At 35.5% G+C, this 25,582-nt stretch overlaps 1 long non-coding RNA gene and 1 pseudogene across 2 annotated transcripts; both read right to left on the bottom strand.

Annotated features, from left to right (window-relative positions):
• Positions 1 to 2,791: 2,791 nt before the first annotated feature.
• LOC147919951 (F-box/kelch-repeat protein At2g43270 pseudogene) lies at positions 2,792 to 3,921 on the bottom strand (annotated as a pseudogene).
• A 1,896-nt stretch (positions 3,922 to 5,817) lies between these two features.
• LOC147919950 (uncharacterized) lies at positions 5,818 to 21,337 on the bottom strand. Of its 2 annotated transcripts, XR_015593966.1 has the most exons (3): positions 21,103 to 21,300; positions 20,741 to 21,017; positions 5,818 to 6,133 (listed from the first exon to the last, which is right to left on the bottom strand). It is a non-coding gene; the product is annotated as an uncharacterized LOC147919950 (long non-coding RNA). The 2 variants fall into 2 exon arrangements; XR_015593965.1 differs by lacking the exon at positions 5,818 to 6,133 and having other exon boundaries at positions 20,616 to 21,017; positions 21,103 to 21,337.
• Positions 21,338 to 25,582: the final 4,245 nt, after the last annotated feature.

The raw sequence follows: 25,582 nt of genomic DNA, 5'->3' as shown, positions 1-25,582 counted from the left end.
AATTTTTTTGAATATCAATAATAATATGTGTAATTAGCAATAATATGACTAATTTTAATAATAATAATTTTATTTTATTTTTATTTTTGATAAATATTAAGGACTATTATTTTATTGTACATACATAATAATACTGTATTCTGTTTTATTAAAACATCGATAGAGAGTAACTCAGCTATTGTTAGTGTAGGAACGCATCATCTTTTTCTTTCTTAGGAAGTATCCTACTATCCTTCTAGTCCATCTTTTGGGAGTCTGCAAACTTTTTAGGAAAAATTATGTTACTATTAAATCAATACTATAATAATAAATGAATATTATGTGGGTATATTACCTGTTTTTGAAATCCTCGATTTCTTGTAGTTGAGGAATGAGGAGTAACTAATACTTGTGAACTATTAGACATTAGACACACTCCTGATATCTATTAGATGTAAAAAGAACCATAATAAATAAGTTTTTTTTATTATGAGTATATTCTTATTTCGGTTATGGATATATTATGAGTATAATCTTATTTTTGAGTAAAGAAACAATCGATGTATCTTATGAGATTTTTTTTGTTAAGAGAATAAATATTTGGTAAATAGATATGATACTATATATATGGGATTCGAAATCTAACATGTTGCACAAAACTGATATATGTTTTATTTGGTCTATGTATCTAACGCGTGATTTTTTGATTAATTAGATAGTTAAATGATTATTAATTATTTCTAATGGCATTTGAATGTAATTTCTTATAATTTTTAAGGTTAGTTTTTTTTTTGTACTTCTCAATTAATATAGTAGAATTACAATAGATTACAATATCGCAGGACTTTCAAATTTTTAATATCTTCTTATTCATGTACTCCAACAACCATCTTATTTCTTTCCGCTATTTTTACCATTTTGTTTAAAAATAAATTTGAAAATCTTATGCTACTCTACTATTAAAAATTCTTTAAAGAAATAAAGTTTACATAAAATCTTAACTATATGAAAAAAATATTAAACTTTTTAAAAATAAATATATTCATATAAATATATGTTATTATTTATACACTGGAGTAATTATTTAGAAGAGAACGATCATAGGTCAGAAAAATTATGATGGATATGAGACGGGACAGGACGTGACGGGAAGTGTAACCCATTTCAAAATAGATTCGTCTAGGTCATATAAGCACAATAATCAAAACTAAAACCAAACTGAAATCCGATATTTGGATTTAATATCAATATTGTACAAATATTAAAATTATATATTTAAAATAATACTCCCTCCGTTTTAAAATATAAGATGTTTTAGTTAAAAGCAAGCATAATAAGAAATATCTACTTTTACAAAAATTAACCAATCATAAACAAGACTGCATAAAATAAATATTAAAAATAATCTAAAAATTACCTAGAACATTCTATCGGCCGTGAAATCAAAGATTACTACTCTCTCCGTTTTAAAATATAAGATGTTTTAGCTAAAAACACGCTTGATAAAAAATGTATACTTTAAAAAATTTTACCCAATTATAAATAAGACTGCATAAAATAAATAATAATAAAATATGAAAATAATCTAAAAGTTGTCTAGAAAGTTGAAAACATCTTATATTATGAGACAAACAAAAACCTCTAAAACATCATATATTATGAAACTGAGGGACTATGTACTAATTTGAGAAGATAGTTAAAGAATATAATTTATTTTTAGCTAAAACATCTTATATTATGAAACGGAGTGAGTAGGTAATATTTTATTATTTTCACCTCCTAATTATGTCTTGATGGTTTTAATTTGGTGATAAATAAAGTGTAGTCGGTATATCAATATATATTAAAAACGTTGATAATATATAAGAAACATAAACATCATCGATTTGAAATAGTATAAATTTTTAACAAATCACCAATGTAGAATAATATAAAAGGAAAAATGAATTCCCTATCAAATCAAGTCCTGAAGAAAAGACGAGACCGCATCGAGTAGGCGACGAAACAAGGCTCTCACGGCTGAGAGTATCAAAATTGTGGTTAGTGCAGGTACAAACACTGCTGATACAAATAACAATATCATCACTCATCAGTAATTAATGAGAAGATAGTTAAAGAATTCAGTCTATTATAAACCAAATTATATTTTTCTTAAACAATAAAAAGGAATAGAAGCTACCTCCAAAAATGACGAGTGAGGATGAGGACGACAACACATTGGTTAGTAAAATCATGACTAGAAACTGCAAAGGTCAAACAAGTAATAACATTAGGAATCTCACATTGACTATATATGATGGACATAATCCAATATTATAAGGAATTGAGTTAGAAGCCAATGTATTATAAAACATAGATACCAATAGAAAAAAATACCATTGAAGCACAAAAGCAACAGAAGCTATACAGATAACGGACAACAAAATATGCAACTAGTATATTCATTCTGTGCCTCCATATCGATTTACATAATCCTGTAGGGTCAATCAAATAACAAACCATCCGCAGTCAGTCGTAAATGTTCCAAATCTCTAGGGGTTAAATTAAATATTTGAGAGTTCGTATAACCTTTTCCCTTGCAAAAAAGCTTGTAAACTCTTGGTTGGAATGATGATACAACATGAACAATAAAAGCAATCCCATCCTACAGATAAAAACATATGATAGTAATTAACTTTTAAAAAAATTACAATTCAACCAAGAATAACGCTAGGTTAACTTTAAACTTACCTCGAATGTGCATGCAAGCCTTAGGTTGACTTGTTCATTCTGAAGTCGGACAATATTTTCGAGATAAGGAGATATAACACAATTATATGAGAATATCTGACGGATTGTACTGTACGTTGATAACATCTGAACAAGGCCTTTTTCTTTCGTCATAGATCACAACGTTACCATCTTTAGAAACTATCACCGGCCTGAACCACCTTGGCTCCAGTGGGTTAATACCTAGAGAAGCTAGACTAATGGAGTAAGTCTTGCTCCATCTTTCTCCTGCATCCATGGTCCATATATCTAGTTGCCATTCAGGATCACTATTCAATCTTGTTGTGGCAATGGCTAGATGGTCATCAAGGTTCACTATCTGAGTTTCCATCTTGAATCTCATACCCGCTGGAAGTGGGACATCATGGAACTCTAACGTGTGAAGATCCAAGGCAAGTAACTTACAACCCCGCCAAATTTGTAACCAGTAGATTGACCCATTCACACAAGCCGATCTTCGTCCCGCGTCCACCTCGTAAAGAGGTGGACTCAGTTTCCGCCATTCACCAATGTTGACATCAAGAATCTCGTAATGGTTAGGATTAAAGAACATCCTCACTACTTTATAACTCCCCGTACCTTTGACTCTGCCGAACCCCATCGCCCAATTACCCGGAAAAAAACTCGAACATGCTCCTGAAACTTTGAATATAGTTTTGTTTCTTTAGTTACCATCAATGCAAAATTTAGACTCTTGAAAAAAATATATTGAAAAGCTGTTGCGACGGTTCAAGAGGGAAGGTACGGGATCTGGGCCGGAAGGAAATCGCTGGAGTTGTCCAGTCGAGGGATTCAAAACAGTGACCCAACCTGGTACAGGGATGCAAACCAAACCGTCGCAACTCATCGACGGTCTTGTCGACACGCAGTGCAAATGGACAACCTCTTCGTCGTCCCCTTTGAAACGTACCCCGGGGATAACATTTGGAAGGGGTGCGCCGCAGTAGCAGTGGTGAGCGGCCAGGATTTTTTGGCAGCTCTTGTCAGATTTTTGGAAACTCAGGTGCATCTCAACGAACCTATTTGATTCCAGTATCGATCTCCATTCTTTTGACACAGTTTTGAAACAGTTTTGAATTTGACAAGAGATTTTAAGGGAAGTCTCAAAAATATCTCTTTCAGGAGATGAGAAGGGACATAGCTCGAATTAGGGTTTACTTCTTCTTCCCTCATTATAGGTTGCTTGCGTTCTACTTCGTATTTCGAGTATTTGTATATAGATTATCTTATTATATAAAGTTCAATGTCAAAATTACTGATTAACGAGATCGTGACACGTGTCAAATATATTGATAAGATGTTGACACATGTCAAAAATTAATATGTTAATTATTTGACTTTTTACTATTTTACTATTCTACGTGAATTAGGCACGTTTCTATTTGTTGCAGTTGCAATATTTAGACTAATATTATTGGGGCATTCTCAAAAATACCCCTTTTTCCATACCCCTTTTTAAAAATACCCCTTCATGTTGACCATTTTTAAAACTACCCCTCTTTATATACAAAATGACCAAATTACCCTTTTTGAGTGACAGCAAGAATGTACAGTCATCAAAATCGAAAATATTTTCCCGCCAAAAAAGTTTCCCACCAAAAATCGAAAATTTTTCCCGAAAAATAATATTTTTCCCGCCAAAATCGAAAATTTTTCCCGCCAAAAATATTAAAATTTATACCTTTTAAAAACATTGTAAACGCTTTTAAAAAACTTTTAAAAGCGATTACAAGGTTTTTAAAAGGTTTTTAAACACATTGTAAACGCTTTTAAAAAGCTTGTAAATGCTTTTAAAAAACTTGTAAATGCTTTTTAAAAGCTTGTAAATGCTTTTAAAAGGTTTTTAAACACCTTGTAAACGCTTTTAAAAGCTTTTTAAAAGCATTTACAAGGTGTTTAAAACCTTTTAAAACCCTTTTAAAAATCTTATAAAAACTTTTACAAGGTTTTTAAAAACATTGTAAAAGCGTTTACAAGATGTTTAAAAACCTTTTAAAAATGTTTTTAAAAACTATTTGAGAACCTTTTAAAAACCTTTTAAAACCTTTTAAAAACCTTTTAAAAATCTTGTAAAAGCGTTTACAAGTTGTTTAAAAAACCTTTTAAAACTCTTTAAAATATCTTGTAAAAGGTAGAAACCTTATAAAACCTTTTAAAAACCTTGTAAATTTTTTTTTGGCGGGAAAGAATTTGGCGGGAAAATTTTTTTGTCGAAATTTTTTCAAAAAAATTTTTGGCGGGAAAATTTTTTCGAAAATTTTTTGGCGGGAAAATATGTCGGAAATTTTTTGGCGGGAAAATTTTGTTTTTCTTTTTATTGAATAAAATAATTTTCATCTAAGGGTAAAATGGTCATTAAAAATTAAAAGAGGGCAAAAATAAAAATGGCCAGAAAAGAGGGTATTTTGAAAAGGGGTATATCAAAAGGGGTATTTTTAACAAATTCTCAATATTATTCTACATGATATTGGCCACGTTTCTAGAAACAAAATATGTCAATTATTTAATTTTTACTATTCTACGTGATATTGGCCACGCTTTCTAGAAACAGAAAAAGTTTTATAAATATTTACCTATCACTATAAGGAAATTGAGCATATGTCTTATTATATAAAAATGTCTACTAGTTGGTATCCCATATCAAATCAAAACCTTGAGTACAGTAAAAAAAATCAAATCATGAACACCAAAGAGACAATTACAAACCATGAGACATCGGAAAACCATGCTAGCAAAAAAAAACGGGGTATCATGAGTGATGATCAGATTGCTATGATGGAAAAGATACTTGCAGATGAACCTCATATAAAGCTGGATGTGTCAAATATATTGATTAGATGTTGACACATGTCAATTTTTTTTTTATATAAACGTAAGACATCTAATTATATTTACAGAATTTTACATGTTTATATTTTAAAACATTTATATCCCTAAAACAAAAAGGAAAACTAACAAAACTTATTATCTAAAGCTTGATGTCAAAGTTACTTATTAACAAGATTGTGATATATTGATTAGATGTTGACATATGTCAATTTTTTTGATCTAGTTTAGGATCTAGTTTTGGTAAGCCAGCACGCCCGGGACTTGCAAGTAACTGTTCCAAAGTGAAAAAAGTTTGGGACACAGAAATACTGTTCATACGCGAAGTTGATTGCTGAGGAGGATTCTCATCATGCATCGCCGGAGAGCTTCCATGAGGATTATCAGCATGCATCGCCGGTGATGTACCTTGGGAAGAAGCGGGAGAAGGTAACCTTTGGGAAGGAGCAGAAGCTGAATGTGTCCTTCGAGAAGAAACTGGAGGACTTAACCCTTGAGAAGCAATGAAGTTTCTGTAAACGTTTTGGTTTACAGAAATGTTTTGGTCTCGAGAAGACATCTAAAAGCAGAAAAAAAAAAACTGATTAGAAACACAAAAATTGAATCCCCAATTTCGAAAACCTAAGATCGAATTAAAAACCCCAAATTGAATCATAACCCTAAACCCTAAATTGAATCCCCAATTTTGATACCCTAAAATCGAATTAAAAACCTAATCGAATCATAACCCTAAACCCCAAATTGAATCCCCAATTTGAAACCCTAAAATCGAATTAAAAACCTAATCGAAAAATAACCCTAAACCCCAAATTGAATCCCCAATTTTGAAACCCTAATTTAGAAGGGGAGATGAGGAGACTTACCGGCAAAGAAAGAAGAGATCGAGTTGGAGATTAACCGGACAAGAGTTGCAGAGGACAAGAGAGAAGAGGAGGAGTAGGGTTCGAGAAGGGTTAACCGGGACTGAGAGAAGAGGAGGAGACTCAGCGGAAAAGACAGAAGAGATCGGAGAAGAGAGAAGAAATCGGAGAAGAGAGAAGAAATTGGAGAAGAAATCGGATTAGGGAACTAGGGTTTTTCTTTTGGCTGCGGATTAGTCGAGGTTTGAGCGAAGCTCAAACTAGGTTTTCAAGTTATATAGAAAAATACAGCGTCGCAAATCTCTCGCAAATATTGCTATGGATTAGCTATGGCCCCTCGCAAATCCCTAGCAAGCATATAAAAATATGTAATTAATATTTCCAGACATTGCGAGAGAATTGCGAGAGAGCATAGCTATGTTTGCGAGGGATTTGCTATGTTTTGAGTATTTTGTGATGGATTTGCGATAAATTTATTAAAATTTTACATTTACTAAAAATAACCAATTTAAATTTACTAAAAATTTAGTTTCCCACCAATGTGTGAAACTTTGGCTCATAAATAAGAATTCAAAATAAGAGTATTTGCGAGCGAATTGCGAGGGACCGTAGCAAATCCCTCGCAAAGTATTTAGGGTTTAGGTTTAGAAATTGTTTTTTGTGCCCTATCTTTGATTATAAATCCTGGATTCATCTTTTTAATCATTAATAGTAATGAAATTAGTCTTTACGGTTTAGGTTCAAGGGTTTAAAGTTGTACAATTGCGAGGAAATTGCTATGATCTGAGTGTTTTACGATGGATTTGCGACTAGTTTGCTAAGAAGCTAGCAAATCAGTCGCAAATTTGTCGCAAAACCTGAATAACTAATTTATAAAAACTATCAAAATAATTTAAAATAATTAGTCAAATAAACTTTCAAGTATATTATAAGGTCCAATGGCCTCATCATACTCTTTTCTATCATAAAAATTTCCAAAATTGTCTAATTTTGCATCTTCCTCTAATCATTAACTATCTTCTACACTATATCATACATATGTTCATTACATTGAGACAAATATTTGACAAATATTTGACAAATATTCCAACATTGTCCAATTCTCTAACAATTTTGTGTTGCACTGCCCTATCTTTGATTATAAGTCTTGAATTCATCTTTTTAATCATTAATAGTATTGTAATTAGTCTTTAGGGTTTAGGGGTTAGGGTTTAAAGTTGTCATTTGCGAGGGAATTGCTATGATTTGAGTAATTTGCAATGGATTTGCGACTAATTTGCTTTATATATAGCAAATCCATCGCAAGCTTGTCGCAAATCTTGAATATCTTAATTATAAAAACCATCAGAATAATTTATTTCAGAATAATTCACCTTATGAACACATTGAAATATATTTCAGAATAATTATATTAAGTTTTGTAATATTTATATATATAAAAAAATTCTTAATTTTGCAATGGATTTGCTATGGCTTTCGTAAATCACTCGCATGTCCATAGCAATTTTGCTATGGATAATGTTTTCGCAAATGCGTCGCAATTTTGCGATTGATTTGCGAGGAAGGTGACTTTCCCTGTGAATTTGTCGTAAATGCCTCCCAAATGAGCAGCGAATTTGCGACGATTGGCTTCCTCGCAATTTTGCGAGGGCATTGCTAGGGATTTTTTGTTTCTCGTATTTTCCTCGCAAATCCACCGCAAATTTGCGAGAGCTGTTGTCCGTCGCAACAGTTCCTCGCAAAACGCGTGTTTTCTTGTAGTGTTAACTCACCTTAGTTTTGCTGATGATTTACTGGTGTTCTCCGATGGTTCAGTTCGTTCTATTGAAGGCATTGTTCAGGTGTTTGAAACTTTTGCCAAATGTTCCGGTCTGAAGATCAGTACGGAGAAAACTACAGCTTACTTTGCAGGGGTTTCTCCCGCGGTTTGTGATATATCATGGTTTTTACGGTTTTTAACCATGATATAAGTGTGCTTTTTGAGTCTTTTGATTTGTTTCTAGGTTGTTTTTGAGTCTTTATATGTTATCTAGGATTTTGGCACGGATGGAGCAAAATGGAACAATTTGGATCATTTTGGAGCATTTTACCGAAGGAAATCAAGTTGGAGTCGGATCAGAGTCCTAGCGTCGATCAACACCACTTAAAAGGGCATCGATCGACGCTCCTGTTTACCCGACGAGAGAACAAGAAATTGGAAGTTTTACAATTTTGCCCAAAGTCTTCTACAATTGCAACATAAGCCCCTGGACGTGTTTTAGGATGTATATATATATATATTGTTTTTGAGTTTCAGAAACCCTTAAGTTATCTTCTAGCAGTTTTTGAGAGAAAGATTATTGAGAGCTATTCGGAGAGATAGATCTGAATTCTTTGTAGAGAGAAGATTCTTGAACTCCCTCTTCTACTTTTAATATCTATTGCATGTTATTCAGAAATAAGATTTGTTCTTCATTAAACATGTCTGAGTAATTTGCTTGTTAGGTTTAAGGTTTTTCATAGGGTTTTTATGATTTATTAGATCTGTGATTTTTAGGGTTCTTAATCTTTTATGATCTTCATCCTTGGTTGTTCTTCACAATAATTCTTGATTGATCACCTAGAATTGTTATCTTAAGGAAATAAATTGATATGAGAATATAATTGTTTTCTTGATTAAACCATTGATGAACAAAATTATTTCTTACAAAGAGATTTGAATTAATAGCTTTGTGAACTTATCTAAACCTGTTCTTAAAGCTGATTTTTAACTTAGAATTTTACAAAGAGATTTGGATTTTCTGGTTTTAAATTTAGATTATAATTGCAGTGAGAACTGATTATTTTACCAAAAGTTTAGAGTTCTAGATCTGATCTTTATTGCTTGAAACTTAATTAATTTATTGATTTAATATTTCATAATTTCTTGAGAAATTCCCTAGGCTTAACTCCTTTGATTTTCTGAACTCACAACACTTTCATTTAAATATTTGCATTGCTTTTTCATTAATTAAATTAACTTGTTTAGCGTAATTACAAAACTCTATAATCCATTGTGTTTGATCTTGAGTCTCTGTGGATTCGACCCCTAAGTACTGCAATGATCTCTTGTTTGAGAGAGTAGCTCTAGGGATTAATTTGAGCTTATCAAATTTTGGCGCCGTTGCCGGGGACTCTCTGATCTACCATTAGATTTGAGTTTTTAATTTCGTCTAAATTTTTCTTTTTATTTTCTACTTACACGTTTTTGTTTTTTCTTCTCTTTGGTGTTTGAGGTGCATGCCTCCTAGACCTCACACAAGGAGCAACAAGTCTGGTCCTACTGTGAATCTTTCAAACCAAGAGTTGGGAAAACTTGAGCGTGAGAACAGAAAACCAGCCAAATCTCTGAAGATGGTTAATCCGATCATTCTGATGCGTGATGAGGCAGGTGTTCTGAGCGATCAAGAGAGCCACTTGCGCAATGAGCTAGGACAAAAGATTGATGCTGAAGGCAATGTGATTGCCGAACCTGTTGTCAACGAGCAGGCTGTCGTGAACCAGCAAGCTGGTGTCATTGATGATCCGAATCTTGGTGTCGATCGACACCAACCAGGTGGTATCGATCGACACCCCCCTTCCTGCAGACGGACGTGGAGCTGCCAACCACGTCCACAACCCTGTTCGACGATAGGAGCAAAACCAAGACCTGATCCAGACCATTGCTGACCACCAACCAGGCTGATCTGGTGTATGAGAACCGGTCCGCTATTGTTCCTCCTCCATTCCAGAGGAACGATTTTGAGTTGAAACCTGCGTACTTTCAACTAGTTGGGCAGAGACCTTTCTCTGCTTTGCCCAATGAGAAGCTTTGGACCACATTGAGCATTTTGAGGATCTGGTGACTAGCATCAAGGCTAATGGGGTGACTGAGGACTACATCATCTGCAAACTCTTCCCTTACTCACTTGCAGGAGAAGCATCTCAGTGGTTGAAACAGCTGCCAGCTGGATCATTGACAAGTTGGCGTGATGTCAAGGTGGCCTTCCTCAACTACTTCTATGATGATGCAATGTCAGATGAGTTGAGAATCAAGCTGTCTTCTTTCAAGCAAAGACCAGATGAAGCTTTCAAAGCAGCTTGGGTGAGATTCAAGGCTTACCAAAGAGACTGTCACACCATGGTTTCTCAAAGGTTCAATTGCTAAGTATCTTCTTCAGAAGGTGTGACTGGGAGTATCAGTTGGCTTTAGATGCTGCAAGTCATGGGAATTTCAAGACAAGACTTCCAGAAGATGCTGAATGTTTGATTGAGAACTTAGCTGCTAGCAATAGTACTAAGAGAGCAAATGCTGAAAGGAAAAGATTACATGGAGGATATGATTCAAACCAGTTAGCTTCTGTTAATGCTAAGCTGGATTCAGTGCATAATCTCCTTTTGGGTAAGAAATCTGTTCACTTTGCTGCTGAAGTTGAGACATATGAACCAGAACCTGAACAAGGAGATCATGAGGAAGAGGAGGTGAACTATGTCTATGGGAATCAGGGACAACGGTTTGGAAATCAGCAAGGTAGTAGGCCTTACAGTGGAAACAGCCAGCGCAGTAACTTTCAGGGCAATTCTTCTGGTTTCACACCCAAACCTGAATATCAGAAGCAATAACAAAACAGTGGATACACAAGGACTTATGGCAACAATTCATATCAGTCTCCACCTCCTAAGTCAATTGAAACTAGTAAGATGGAAGCTATGCTTGAACAGCTTTTGCAAGGTCAAGAGCAAATGACAGTGACTTTCAATGGGAAGCTGGATAATGTCTACACTGATCTTAATGGGAAGTTTGAAGCTTTGAACATTCATGTCAAGAAGCTGGAAAGTCAGGTTGCGCAGACTGCTGGGTCTGTAAAAAGGCAAGAAGGTTATCTTCCTTCAAGAACTGAATCAAATCCTATAATATTCTTGCAATGCAGTGACTTTGAGAAGTGGCAAACAACTCCATCCTATACCCCAGAAGAATCAAACTGATGATCTACAGGAGTTGATTGATGTAGAAGACGAAGAGGATGTTTCTGCTGAGCCAGTATCGACTGACACACATGGGCATCGGTCGGCGCCCACACCATCCGAAGTTTCGGACAAAATCCCAGAACAAGGCATCGATCAACACCAACAAGGTGGCATCGATCGACACCCTTCACGGACCGAACCTAAACTCGCAAAATCTTCCACTCCAGTTGTAGAAAGAGTCTACACACCTAAGGTTCCATTCCCCAAGAATCCAAGGAAGTCTAAACAAGAGCTAGATGATGCTAAGTGCAAAGCCATGATGGATAAGCTTATTATTGAGTTGCCTTTGGTTGATGCTGTTAAGACTTCTCCAATGCTTAGGAGATATGTCAAGAGGATGGTAACCAAGGATTTTAATGTTGAGCAAGGAGTTATGATGATATCAGCCCAAGTCAGTGCCATCATTCAGAACAAGATCCCAGAAAAACTTCCTGATCCAGGGAGCTTTGTTCTTGATTGCACTATATTCACTGACAGATTTGCTAGATCTTTGTGTGATCTTGGTTCTAGTGTCAACCTAATGCCAAGATCAGTAGCACTCAGCCTGGGAATGACAGACTTCCAGCCTACTAAGCTCACTCTCATCCTTGCTGACTGGTCTGTTCGTATTCCAGATGGTGTTCTTGAAGATGTTCCAATTAAGATTGGTGAATGCTTGATACCTACTGATTTTGTGGTATTAAATTATGAGGAGGAACCCAAGGACCCTCTTATTCTGGGAAGATCATTCTTAGCCACTGTTGGAGCTATAATTGATGTGAAGAAGGGTCAGATTGGTCTCAACATTGGTGATTTACAAATGCGCTTTGACATAGAGAAGCTGGTTAAGAGGCCAACCATTGATGGCCAGACATTCTATGTAGACACATTGCCTAATCTGGCTGAAGAGATATTCCAGGAGCTGCATCCTGAGGATCTATTAGAGAGAGCATTGGTTGCTTCTGCTGAAGAAGCTGAGCATCTAGATGACATTGCTGCTGGGTATGTCAAACTGCTTGATGTTAATGAACAAGTGAAGAAGCTGGTTGCACAAGAGGAATTGGTTTGTACTTCTTCACAAGCTGCAAAGCTTTCTGATTGGAGTCTTGAAAAAGCTCCAAAGCTTGACCTCAAGCCACTTCCTGCAGGTTTAAGGTATGCATTTCTAGGTGAGAACTCTTCTTATCCTGTTATTGTTAGTGCTTCCTTGAACGATGCAGAGCTCACTTTATTGCTAAGCAAACTGCGCAAGTTTCGCAAGGCTCTTGGCTATTCTCTTGATGATATTGCAGGAATCTCTCTAGACTTGTGTATGCATAGGATTCATCTTGAGGAGGGAGCTAAGACATCCATTGAGCATCAGAGGAGGCTGAATCCGAATCTGCAAGATATTGTCAAGAAGGAGATCATGAAGCTGCTGAATGCTGGATCATCTATCCAATATCTGACAGCAATTGGGTTAGTCCGGTACATGTTGTTCCTAAGAAGGGTAGAGTCACAATGGTGAAGAATGACAAGAATGAGCTGATCCCTACTAGGACAATTACTGGTCATCGGATGTGCATAGACTACAGGAAGCTGAATGCTGCAACAAGGAAAGATCACTTCCCACTTCCTTTCATTGACCAGATGTTGGAGAGGTTAGCTAATCATCCATACTACTGCTTTTTTGGATGGTTACTAAGGCTTTTTCCAGATTCCTATTCATCCTGATGACCAAGAGAAGACCACCTTCACTTGTCCCAATGGTACCTTCGCTTACCGCAGAATGCCCTTTGGACTCTGTAATGCTCCTGCAACATTTCAGAGATGCATGATGTCTATCTTCACTGATATGATTGAAGATTAATGGAGGTGTTCATGGATGATTTTTCAGTTTATGGATCTTCGTTCAAAAGCTGTTTGGACAACCTCTGCAAGGTGCTAGCTCGATGTGAAGAGAAGCATTTGGTACTTAACTGGAAAAATGTCATTTTATGGTTAGAGATGGCATAGTGCTTGGCCACAGGGTTTCAGAAGCTGGAATAGAAGTTGACCGCACTAAGATAGAGGTGATGACAAGTCTTCAACTACTAGAGAATGTGAAGGCAGTGAGGAGTTTTCTTGGACATGCAGGATTCTATAGGCGTTTTATCAAAGATTTCAGCAAGATAGCAAGACCACTTTCTGCTTTGTTGTGCAAAGATGTCAAGTTTGAATTCACTGATGAATGTCGCATAGCCTTTGAGAGGATTAAGAAGGAGCTTGTGCGTGCACCTATTGTTCAGCCACCAGATTGGGATCTTCCATAATGTGTGATGCTAGTGACTTTGCAGTGGGCAGTGCTGGGACAAATAATAGATAAGAAGCTTCATGCAATCTACTATGCAAGCAGGACACTTAATGAGGCACAAAGAAATTATGCAACAACAGAGAATGAGTTGTTGGCTGTGGTGTTTGCTTTTGAGAAGTTTAGATCTTATCTGGTTGGTTCAAAAGTCATTGTTCATACTGATCATGCTGCATTAAGGTACTTGATGCAGAAGAAGGATGTAAGCCTAGACTTTTGAGATGGATTCTTCTTCTACAAGAGTTTGACATTGAAGTGAGGGATAAGAAGGGGATAGAGAATGGTGTTGCTGATCATTTGTCAAGGATTAGGATTGATGATGATGTTCCAATTCGTGATTGTCTACCTGAAGAGCATGTTTATTTCGTTGATACTGGGTTTCGGACTGATGACTTGAAGAATATGGTTTCAGATGCATATGGTGTCGATCGACACCAACCTAGCATCGATCGACACCCTTTGTTTCCCGAAACAAATTGGTCGAATGATGGGGATTTAGCTGTTGTGGCTAGCTCCAATCAACCTTGGTATGCTGATATTGCCAATTATCTTGCTGCAGAAGTAGAACCAGACAAATTCACAGGCTATAATAAGAAGAGGTTCTTAAGAGAGCTAAGGAGATACTATTGGGATGAGCCTTATTTGTATAAGCATTGCAGTGATGGTGTTTACAGAAGATGTCTAGCTGAGACAGAGGTTCCTGATGTTCTATTTCATTGCCATTGATCAGATTATGCTGGACAGTTTGCTACCTTCAAGACAGTGTCTAAGGTTCTACAAGCTGGGTTTTGGTGGCCAACAATGGTCAAGGATGCTAATGAGTTTGTCTCTAGATGTGATGCTTGTCAGCGGAAAGGTCAGATTAGTAAGAGGCATGAGATGCCACAAAACTTTATCCTTGAGGTTGAAGTTTTTGATTGCTGGGGCATTGACTTTATGGGACCTTTCCCTTCTTCTTACAAGAATCAATACATCTTAGTGGCTGTTGACTATGTCTCCAAGTGGGTTGAAGCAATTGCAAGTCCAACGAATGATTCTGCTGTGGTTCTTAAGCTGTTTAAGACAATTATCTTCCCGCGGTTTGGAGTTCCTAGAATTGTCATCAGTGATGGAGGTAAGCACTTTATCAATAAAGTGTTTGAGAAGCTGCTGAAAAAGTATGGTGTTCAACATAGAGTAGCTAGTCCATATCATCCTCAGACCAGTGGACAAGTTGAAGTTTCCAACAGGCAGATTAAGGAGATTCTAGAGAAAACAGTGGGTGTTACAAGGAAAGATTGGGCTATGAAGCTTGATGATGCACTTTGGACTTATAGAACTGCATATAAGACACCACCTGGCACCACACCTTTCCATCTGCTTTATGGAAAAACATGTCATCTACCAGTGGAGTTAGAGCACAAGGCAGCCTAGGCAATTAAGTTGATGAATTTTGATGCCAAGACAGCTTCAGAGAGAAGGTTAGTGCAGTTGAATGAGTTGGATGAGCTGAGATTTCATGCATTTGAGAATTCCAAGCTGTACAAGGAGAGAACCAAGGCTTATCATGATAAGAAGATCATCTCCAGACAATTTGAGCCAAATGACCAGGTGCTCCTTTACAACTCTCTGCTTGAAGCTGTTTCCTGGAAAGCTGCGTTCCTGCTGATCTGGTCCTTTTACTGTTCAAGAGGTTAGACCATATGGAGCTATTGTGCTGTTGAACTCCAAAGGAGAGAAATTTACTGTTAATGGCCAAAGGGTGAAACACTATTGGGCAAAAGCTGAGATACCAGACGGACACATTGTGCGTTTGGATGATGCACCCTCTGCCTAATCCGCTGCCAAGTCAAGCTAATGACTTAAAATAAGCGCTGAGTGGGAGGTAACCCACTGGTAGGATTTAATTATTTTTGAATTTTTGCTTTTAGGATTACTAACATATTAATTTTGGTTTTGAGTTTTCATTTTTTGAGGAAAAAAAAAAACTGATGGGAAAAGTATCTATTATCATTGATCAGAGCTAGCATCGACTGATACCATTTAAATGGGCATCGGTCGACACTATTATGGACCAGAGACGAGAAAACGGGCCATTGGGTTTGATTTTGCTGTGTTTCAAGCTTATTGGGCTTGTGATCAAAAATGGGCCGGACCGAATAGAAGAAGCATCGATCGATACCACTTAAATGGGCATCGGTCGATACCACTTAAACCCGAGGAACAGACGATTAAAATCGCGAGTCTTCTTCTTCTTCCTCCATTCGACAAAATACAAGCTAACCCTAGATTGCTCATAACTCTCTCGACCCAGCTCTGTTTTGAGTGATTCAAAGCTCTAATGCACTCGATTTTCTCTCCTCTACCTGGATCCGGTGTCAATTTTGGGTTTCGGAGTGATGGCCCCCAACAAAAAGCCGCGAACCGACGACCGCGAAGCTTCATCTTCTCGCTCCACTCGCCGTCCGCCTCCGCCAGCTCGGGCGACTGCTCCTCCGCCTCCACGACCTCTGACGAGAGCTTCCACGACTCTCCCTGATCTCTTTCTTCCATCTCCCATCCAATCTCGGTTCCATGGCCAAAAGAAGATCATCAACCAATTCCAACTGAGAGAGAATGGCCCAAGAACAAGCTTCCTGAGCTTAGCAAACCTGAATTCATCAATAGGCTAGTGGGTGTTTAGGGAGATTATGAGATAATGCTCTACAATGCATGGCTGGGAGTTGAGATTGAGCCTAAAAGGTTTGTTGATCTTGTTATTCTTCATAGGTTGGAAATTCATGATGAGGTCTTGGCTTTGCTTGATAAGATGAGTTTAGGAACCATCTGTACTAGGCAGTATGATTTGTATCCGGACTCAGTGCGACAATTCATGGCATCTGTTGGGATCACTTATCAGAATGAGCAGGCACCAATGGCAAGAGACGGTGAATTGCATTTCTTCATTAACAGAATGCCTTATAGTATCACTTTTGCTCATATTTGTGATGTATTTCGTTGGACTCGATATTATCGGAAAGTTGCTTTGCCCAAGCATTATGAGGATCTCTCTCCTTTGTGGTCTTACATAGGACTTGGTGTGTATAATTCCAAGAAGATGCTTCAATCAGATGTCCGCCATCCTGTACTCAGATATGTCCTTAGAGCTGTTGCTACCACTTTTCAGTGTAAGAAGGAGCCTAACAAGATGAGAGCTGCAGAGCTTTACTTTTTGAGTTGTGGTGTTTGCAACATGCTTCCTTCTATGTCTATTGCTGAGCGTCGTGACCCTATGCTCCTCAACTTTGGAGCTGTTTTTGCACACTACTTGGTTGATCTGCAGACCAAGCCATTTCTGGGTACTGGAGCTAAGAAATAGGCTGTGGGGAGCCTTATTACTGCTATTCTTCAGTTCAAGAGAATTCCTACTGATGGTTATAGTGTTGTCACTAGGAGACATCTTATGGATGAGCAGTATTTGAGGAGTGCACACTGGCTGAAACCGGGTTTGTTGTGGAGGTTTGTTGATGACACAGGAGAGCACTTTGTTCGCCTTCCACGACCTGATCTTACTACCTTTGGTAGTGATCCTGAGCAGTTACGTTTTCTCCCTTCTGCAGATGACTACGTTGCTTTTGCTCCTTCCCGTCGCCATCGCACTCCGCGGACTACTTCTGCTGCTGCAGCTGCTCCTAACCCTGCTGGGGGTTTTGAGTTTGGTTCTTCGTCTGGGACCGCGACACTTAAGTTTCCAGAGCCACCGCAGGATCCCGCCACTATGGACCAGGGAGCTCATCAGACTTATGTGGTTTCTGCTTTGCGTGCCATCTGGAATGGCATGGCTCGACTTTCTCAGTGTGGCTGAATTCGTCCTACCAGGCGTACTAAGCGCAGGTCACCTTCGCTATCTTCACCATCTGCTGATCCTGTCTCCGATGATGATGTTGATGATGATGATGAGGATGATGATGATGTTTCTGCTGAGTTTTAGCTTCTGATCATGGTTTTTCTTTATCTTTTTCCCTTTTTAGGTTTGAGTCATTTTTATTCTTGCTTTGAGTCATTTTGTGTTTGAAAGTTGTTTGAACTTATGAACTATCTCTCTATCATGTTGCTTTTAACCTGTGTTTGTGTTTGAGTGCTTCTTAACAGAATTAACATCAAAGGATTGATCCAACAACACACACAACTAACTGCAACTAACAAGGAGATTCGGCCAAAAATTCACCACTCGCCAAGGGTATCGATCGATGCTGCCTTGAATGGCATCGGTCGGCGCCAATGGGTAACCCGAGAATCTGTTCAATTTTTCATTCAACTTTTCAACACATTTTTGTTTCTTGACTTTTCCCTTGCTTGATAACACTGGGGACAGTGTTGTTTAAGTCTGGGGGAGGTTAGTACTAACTACTAACTTGGTTTCTGTGTCTTGTGTCAAAACCGTATTTTTGTTTTTATTGAGTCAAAATTTTCAAAAATTTCTGTTGAATTATGATCTCTAACTAATGGTTCTTGTACTTTGGCTAACACTCTAATGATTCTTGACTAAGCTTGACCTCAGAACTGAAGTATGGAAAGACTATGAGCTGCATCAACAATCCTGAAAGCCCTTATTCAAAGGATATCTAGTTCAACCAACGCTGTCTCAAGTTTTATCAGGATTTTAACCAGACTTAATCTCTTACTTTGGAGTTGGACATCAGTGGACTAGACTTCTTCTTCGGGCCATACAAGACAGTGCACTTTTTCAAAGTATGTCTCCCCTCTCTCTTCCCTTCAGTGCTTAAAAAAAAATCAGAAAAAAAGAAGAGAGAATAAAAGATGAGATGATTTTGATCAGTCTAGAGAGGTAGGTAAATTACCAGTGACCTCATTATTCTACTCTTGAGTCAAATAATCACACAAAGCTTGGAAGCGAGGGGTAGGTAAATTACCGATGACCCTGGTATTCGCTTACACCTTTGATTAGAGAAAAAATAAGAAAAGAAAAAAATTGGAAGTGAGAAAAGGGAGAGAAAAGAGATGTAAGAAGAATGTCTTGGCCTGAAGAGAGTCCATATGCCAATGTTTGAATACACCAAGGTAAGAACTCACCTATACTTGCTTTAATTTATGTAATGAGATGGCAATGGTGAGACTAGAGATTCCAGAGGATTGTGGGATTTGAGTAAGGAATGTTGATGCTTTTCAATTGACAAAGTATATGAAGTAAGTTCTTGAGAGTCAAGGCGATGAAGAGTGCGAAGATCAGTTACCAGCAGTTGAGTGAATTCTATGTTTTCAAACCTCTTTCACAGGTCTAAGTTTATGTTTTGCTTGAGGGCAAGCAAAGGCTAAGTCTGGGGGAGTTGATATATCATGGTTTTTACGGTTTTTAACCATGATATAAGTGTGCTTTTTGAGACTTTTGATTTGTTTCTAGGTTGTTTTTGAGTCTTTACAGGTTATCTAGGATTTTGGCATAGATGGAGCAATATGGAACAATTTGGATCATTTTGGAGTATTTTAGCGAAGGAAATCAAGTTGGAGTCGGATAAGAGTCCTAGCATCGATCAACACCACTTAAAAGGGCGTCGATCGACGCTCCTGTTTACCCGACGAGAGAACAAAAAATTGGAAGTTTTACAATTTTGCCCAAAGTCTTCTACAATTGCAACATAAGCCCCTGGACGTGTTTTAGGATGTATATATATTGTTTTTGAGTTTTAGAAACCCTTAAGTTATCTTCTAGCAGTTTTTGAGAGAAAAAATATTGAGAGCTTTTGGGAGAGATAGATCTGAATTCTTTGTAGAGAGAAGATTCTTGAACTCCCTCTTTTACTTTTTAATATCTATTGCATGTTATTCAGAAATAAGATTTGTTCTTCATTAAACATGTCTGAGTAATTTGCTTGTTAGGTTTAGGGTTTTTTATAGGGTTTTTATGATTTATTAGATCTGTGATTTTTAGGGTTCTTAATCTTTTATGATCTTCATCCTTGGTTGTTCTTCACAATAAATTGATTGATCACCTAAAATTGTTATCTTAGGGAAATAAATTGATATGAGAATATAATTGTTTTCCTGATTAAACCATTGATGAACAAAATTATTTCTTACAAAGAGATTTGAATTAATAATTTTGTGAACTTATGTAAACCTGTTCTTAAAGCTGTTTTTTAACTTAGAATTTTACAAAGGGATTTGGATTTTCTGGTTTTAAATTTAGATTATAATTGCAGTGAGAACTGATTATTTTACCAAAAGTTTAGAGTTCTAGATTTGATCTTTATTGCTTGAACCTTAATTAATTTATTGATTTAATATTTCATAATTTCCTGAGAAATTCCCTAGGCTTAACTCCTTTGATTTTCTGAACTCACAACACTTTCATTTAAATATTTGCATTGCTTTTTCATTAATTAAATTAACTTGTTTAGCTAATTACAAAACTCTATAATCCATTGTGTTTGATCTTGAGTCTCTGTGGATTCGACCCCTAATTACTGCAGTGATCTCTTGTTTGAGAGAGTAGCTCTAGGGATTACTGAATCTTTTCTTTCAAAGAAGATAGACCATAGTCTGTGACATCCCCATTCTTATTGAGCATAGTCCTTTCCAGATCAGAAGAACCGGGAATATTGGGTGCAAATGGTTGCAAGGTTGAAGAGATTAAACATGTTGAAAAAAATTATTCAAGCAACTTTCACCATTTGCGTTATAAAGGTTGAAGAGGTTGGAAAAAATTATTCAGCCCGTTCAACTCAATAAGTTGAAAAAATAAACTAATCCTACAGCAAAAATCTTCAACTTGTTAAACCACTATTTTGGAGATGAATGAGTTGAATATTATTCAACCTAATTTTGTTCAACCCATTTTTTCAATTTTGTGCATCCATTTGCAGCCTATATTTTCATAGCATTTGGACTCTACGTTCTGATATCATAGAAAAACGTGAATGAGTTTAAAACTACAAAACAAACTCAAACCACAAACCAAAAAAAAAATCAAACTTTAGTAAGTAGTCAATAGTACCATATCCGTAATGAGCCATCCGTGGAACAAGGGGATCTGTAGCACATTGAAAATTGAAGGGCAGGTGTTCTCTCGGAATGATTCAATACAATTCCATATGGGTTTTGGATGATACTTTTCAAGCTCCTGAATTCTCGAAACTATATCAGGGAAGCTCTCTCTTTCATTGTCTCAGGGCATTGTTCTTCTAATTTGTCTCTAACAAACAATAGCAATTCTGATTCTTTGTTAAAGTCGTTCTCAAGAATTACATTGTCTCTCAAGATGAGGGCATTGCCTAATTACAAACAAAAAAGAAAATAGAAACTCAGAATAAGCAAAATTCACAAATTCTAACCTAAGCGACTGGTCTTAGAACTTACAGATTGATATAAGTGATTCCAGTCCATCCCGGTTATGAAGGAGGATGCTCCTCTTTTCCCCAGAGAAATTAAAACCAGTGGCAGTAGAGTAGATGGAATCCTTGGAAAAGAGAATGAGAGAAAATGACAAATTTGGAATTATGAGATTTTGATTTCTTTGATTGCATAATTGTAATTTATTATTATTGTTTTATGGAAAAAATGTCATAAAAATTCTGAATTTATCAAAAGTATTGAAAGAAAAACATGAACTTTGCTTGTAGTAGATTAAATAGCTAATTTTAGTTGACTTTCAAATTATATGGTTAATTTTTATTGACTTGACCAAAAAAATCAAATCTTCAAATCAATTGATCATAAATAAAGTCAACAATGAAGACAACAACAAGTTACTCCTGATTACATTTATCTTCACGTTTTCATTTATATACATGAAAATGAAATGTTAAAATGAGAACACTCTAAAACCCAAACCTATTATGCTCTTGCTGCAATTTGGGGCTGTCCACATTTAGCATCGCCAAGTTTAATTCTTTAGACAACCCCTCAAAGATCTTGGATTTTAACATTAGTTTAATTACCGCCTAGTACTATTCAACCTTTGATTTTAAATTATGCATTAAAATTTTGTCCAAAGAAAAGGAAAAAAAAACAGAGCATTAAAATTTGGTGTTATTGAACATGAATGATATTCATACATCATATATGTGATATTCTAAAGTTTTGTGTTATTTAATCAAGATTTTAATTTTTATATACTTCATGAAAATCTAGTGTTTGAAATAAATTTTAATAGTGTAATGAGTAAATTATTGGAAATAAAATCCATAATATAATATACCGAAATGATACTTCCACTGTTTCAATATATAAGATTTTCTAGCTAAAAAACAAGATTTAAGAAATCATAAATGTTTTTGTTATTTTTACATCAAATATATAATTAAATATTTATTCAAAGTATTTAACTAATAGAAAAAAGACTAGAGAATACAAATGGACATAACATACTAAATAAACATAATTGATGCATAAAAACTGGAAAAAAAAAATCCTACAGAATGGAACAAAAAAAAAAAGACTAATTTTTTTTATAATTTGGAACAGAGGAAGTATATAAAATTCCACATTTTAATTAACATTTTGAAATTAAAATTAAATTAATTATATTATTACCATATCGACCGAAGAGTGCCATCAAAAATCAGAGAGCAATTGAAACGTTTAATAGCTATGTATATTTTATGAGCCACACAATGTAGTTATTTTCGATGGAAATAAAAATGAAAACAGAAACAAAATAGACCACATAATTTCTATCTTTTTCATCTCTGGGTATGGCCGTATGGGGTTTTATGACTTTATGTCTTTATGATATTACAAAATCTGATTAACACAAACAATGTAGACAAATCTTTCTTTTATTTCCAACACAAAAAGTACATTAGAATCTTTCAAGCCTACGATTTCTGAGCTTCTGGTCCTAAAATCCCATTCACCGCTAACGTGGCGACAAGAACTCCGACGAACTCAGCAGCCACGACTGCTCCGGCCTGTGTCAATCCATTAAAACTAACCCCCATCACAATTTTTTTTGACCATTGTCGTAAAATATTTGAGCACTAAAAAATAATTACTAAAATTCACAATAATATTGCTTCAGCTTTATTTATGACGATTTATAGTTGCACTGATGATTTTGCTACATAAATATTGTTGCCTTCCTACTATAGTTGCGAGAATTCAGGAGCTTATAAAGTATCATCCAAAACTCATATGGAATTTTATTGAATCATTCCGAGAGAGAAAAACAATAGCAGTTCTGATTCCTTGCTAAAGTCGTTTTCAAGAACTACATTGTCTCTCAAGATTATGACATAACCTAATTACAAACACAAGAAAAAAATAGAAACTCCAAATCAATCAAAACTTTACAAATCGTAACCTAAGCGATTGGTCCAAGAATTATATTGTCTCTCAAGATCTTGATCTCTTTGATTGCATAATTGTAATATATTATTATTGTTTTATGGAAAAAATGTCATAAGAATATTGAACTTATCAAAAATGTTGAAAAAGCATGAATTTGTGGTAGATTAAATAGATAACTTTAGTTAACTTTGTAAAGATTAACTTTTATCGACTTGGTGGTAACGATTAACTTTTATTGACTTGACCAAAAAAAGCACGTCCTCAAATCAACTGAAAAATAAAGTCAACGTTAACTAAACATTGTCGTATTGTATTTTTTTCAATTCACAAAATTTGGATTCGATCCCATCACCAATGAAGACAACAACAAATTACTCAACCTTTGGACTAGCGAACTTCGTTGACGCTTGTACACACACAAATATAATTATCTCCCTTCAATTTCTCTTTCTTCTTTTTATTCTGCAATTCGCGACTGAGGAAGTTAATTTTGTTGCCGGGTAATGTAACCAATTTTTTTCCCTTGTTCGATTACCGTCTTGGATTCTCGTTGATTTCGAAATTCTCGGGATTTGTGTTTTTTTTCTTCTCCACCATCAATTGAATGTGTCAACAAAATTTCCAACCTTTCGGTTAATTTCTCTAAAAACCCTTTGGATCTGTTTTTTTCGGGAGCAATTACTAATTTTCTATGTATTGTTTCGTGTATCTGTTTGAAATCTCAGTTGATTTCTTTGATTGCATAATTGTAATTTATTATTATTATTATATGGAAAAAATGTTATAAGAATCTAGAACTTATCAAAAATGTTGAAAAAAGCATGAATTTGTGGTAGATTAAATAGATAACTTTAGTTGACTTTATAACGATTAACTTTTATTGACTTGACCAAAAAAGCACGTCCTCAAATCAACTGAAAAATAAAGTCAACATTAACTATACGTTGTCGTATTGTATTTTTTTCAATTCACAAAACTTGGATTTAAATCCATCACCAATGAAGACAACAACAAATTACACAACCTTTGGACTAGCGAACTTCATTGATGTTTTTACACACACAAATATAATTATCTCCCTTCACTTTCTCTTTCTTCTTTTTATTCTGCAATTCGCGACTGGGGAAGTTAATTTCATTGCAGGGTAAAGTAACCAAATTTTTTTACCCTTGTTCTATTACCGTCTTGGATACTGGATGATTTCGCTATTCTCGGGATTTGAGTTTTTTTTTCTTCTCCACCATCAATTGAATGTTTCAACGAAATTTCCAACCTTTTGGTTAATTTCTCTAAAAACCCTTTGGATCTGTTTTTTTTGGGAGCAATTACTAATTTTCTACGTATCGTTTCGTGTATCTGTTTGAAATCTCAGTTGATTTCTTTGATTGCATAATTGTAATTTATTATTATTATTTTATCGAAAAAATGTCATAAGAATCTTGAACTTATCAAGAATGTTGAAAAAAGCATGAATTTGTGGTAGATTATATAGATAACTTTAGTTGACTTTGTAACGATTAACTTTTATTGACTTGGTGGTAACGATTAACTTTTATTGACTTGACCAAAACAAGCATGTCCTCAAATCAACTGAAAAATAAAGTCAACGTTAAATAAACGTTGTCGTATTGTATTTTTTTCAATTCACAAATCACCAATGAAGACAACAACAAATTACTCAACTTTTGGACTAGCGAACTTCATTAATGCTTTTACACACACAAATATAATTATCTCCCTTCACTTTCTCTTTCTTATTTTTATTCTGCAATTCGCGACTGGGGAAGTTAATTTCGTTGCAGGGTAAAGTAACCAAATTTTTTTTTCCATTGTTCGATTACCGTCTTGGATTCTCGTTGATTTCGGGATTCTTTGGATTTGTGTTTTTTTTCTTCTCCACCATCAATTGAATGTGCCAACGAATTTTCTAGCCTTTCGTTTAATTTCTCTAAAAACCTTTTGGTCTGTTTTTTTTGGGAGCAATTACTAATTTTCTACGTATCGTTTCGTAAATCTGTTTGAAATCTCAGTTGATTTCTTTGATTGCATAATTGTAATTTATAATTATTATTTTATGGAAAAAATGTCATAAGAATCTTGAACTTATCAAAAATGTTGAAAAAAGCATGAATTTGTGGTAGATTAAATAGATAACTTTTGTTGACTTTGTAACGATTAACTTTTATTGACTTGGTGGTAACAATTAACTTTTATTGACTTGACCAAAAAGAGTACGTCCTCAAATAAACTGAAAAATCAAGTCAATGTTAACTAAACGTTGTCGTATTGTATTTTTTCCAATTCACAAAACTTGGATTCGAAACCATCACCAAGGAAGACAACTACAAATTACTCAACCTTTGGACTAGCGAACAACATTGATGCTTTTACACACAAAAATATAATTATCTTCCTTCACTTTCTCTGTCTTCTTTTTATTCTGCAATTCGTTTATGGGGAAGTTAATTTTGTTGCAGGGTAAAATAACCAATTTTTTTTTCCTTTATTCTATAACCGTCTTGGATTCTTGTTGATTTCGCGATTCTCT

The sequence above is a fragment of the Camelina sativa genome, chromosome 20 (genome assembly GCF_030686135.1).
Source record: "Camelina sativa cultivar CO46 ecotype springtype chromosome 20, ASM3068613v1".
Lineage (NCBI taxonomy): Eukaryota > Viridiplantae > Streptophyta > Magnoliopsida > Brassicales > Brassicaceae > Camelina > Camelina sativa.
Note: the sequence above shows the minus strand (reverse complement) of the source record. Positions and strands in the feature narration are given on the sequence as shown.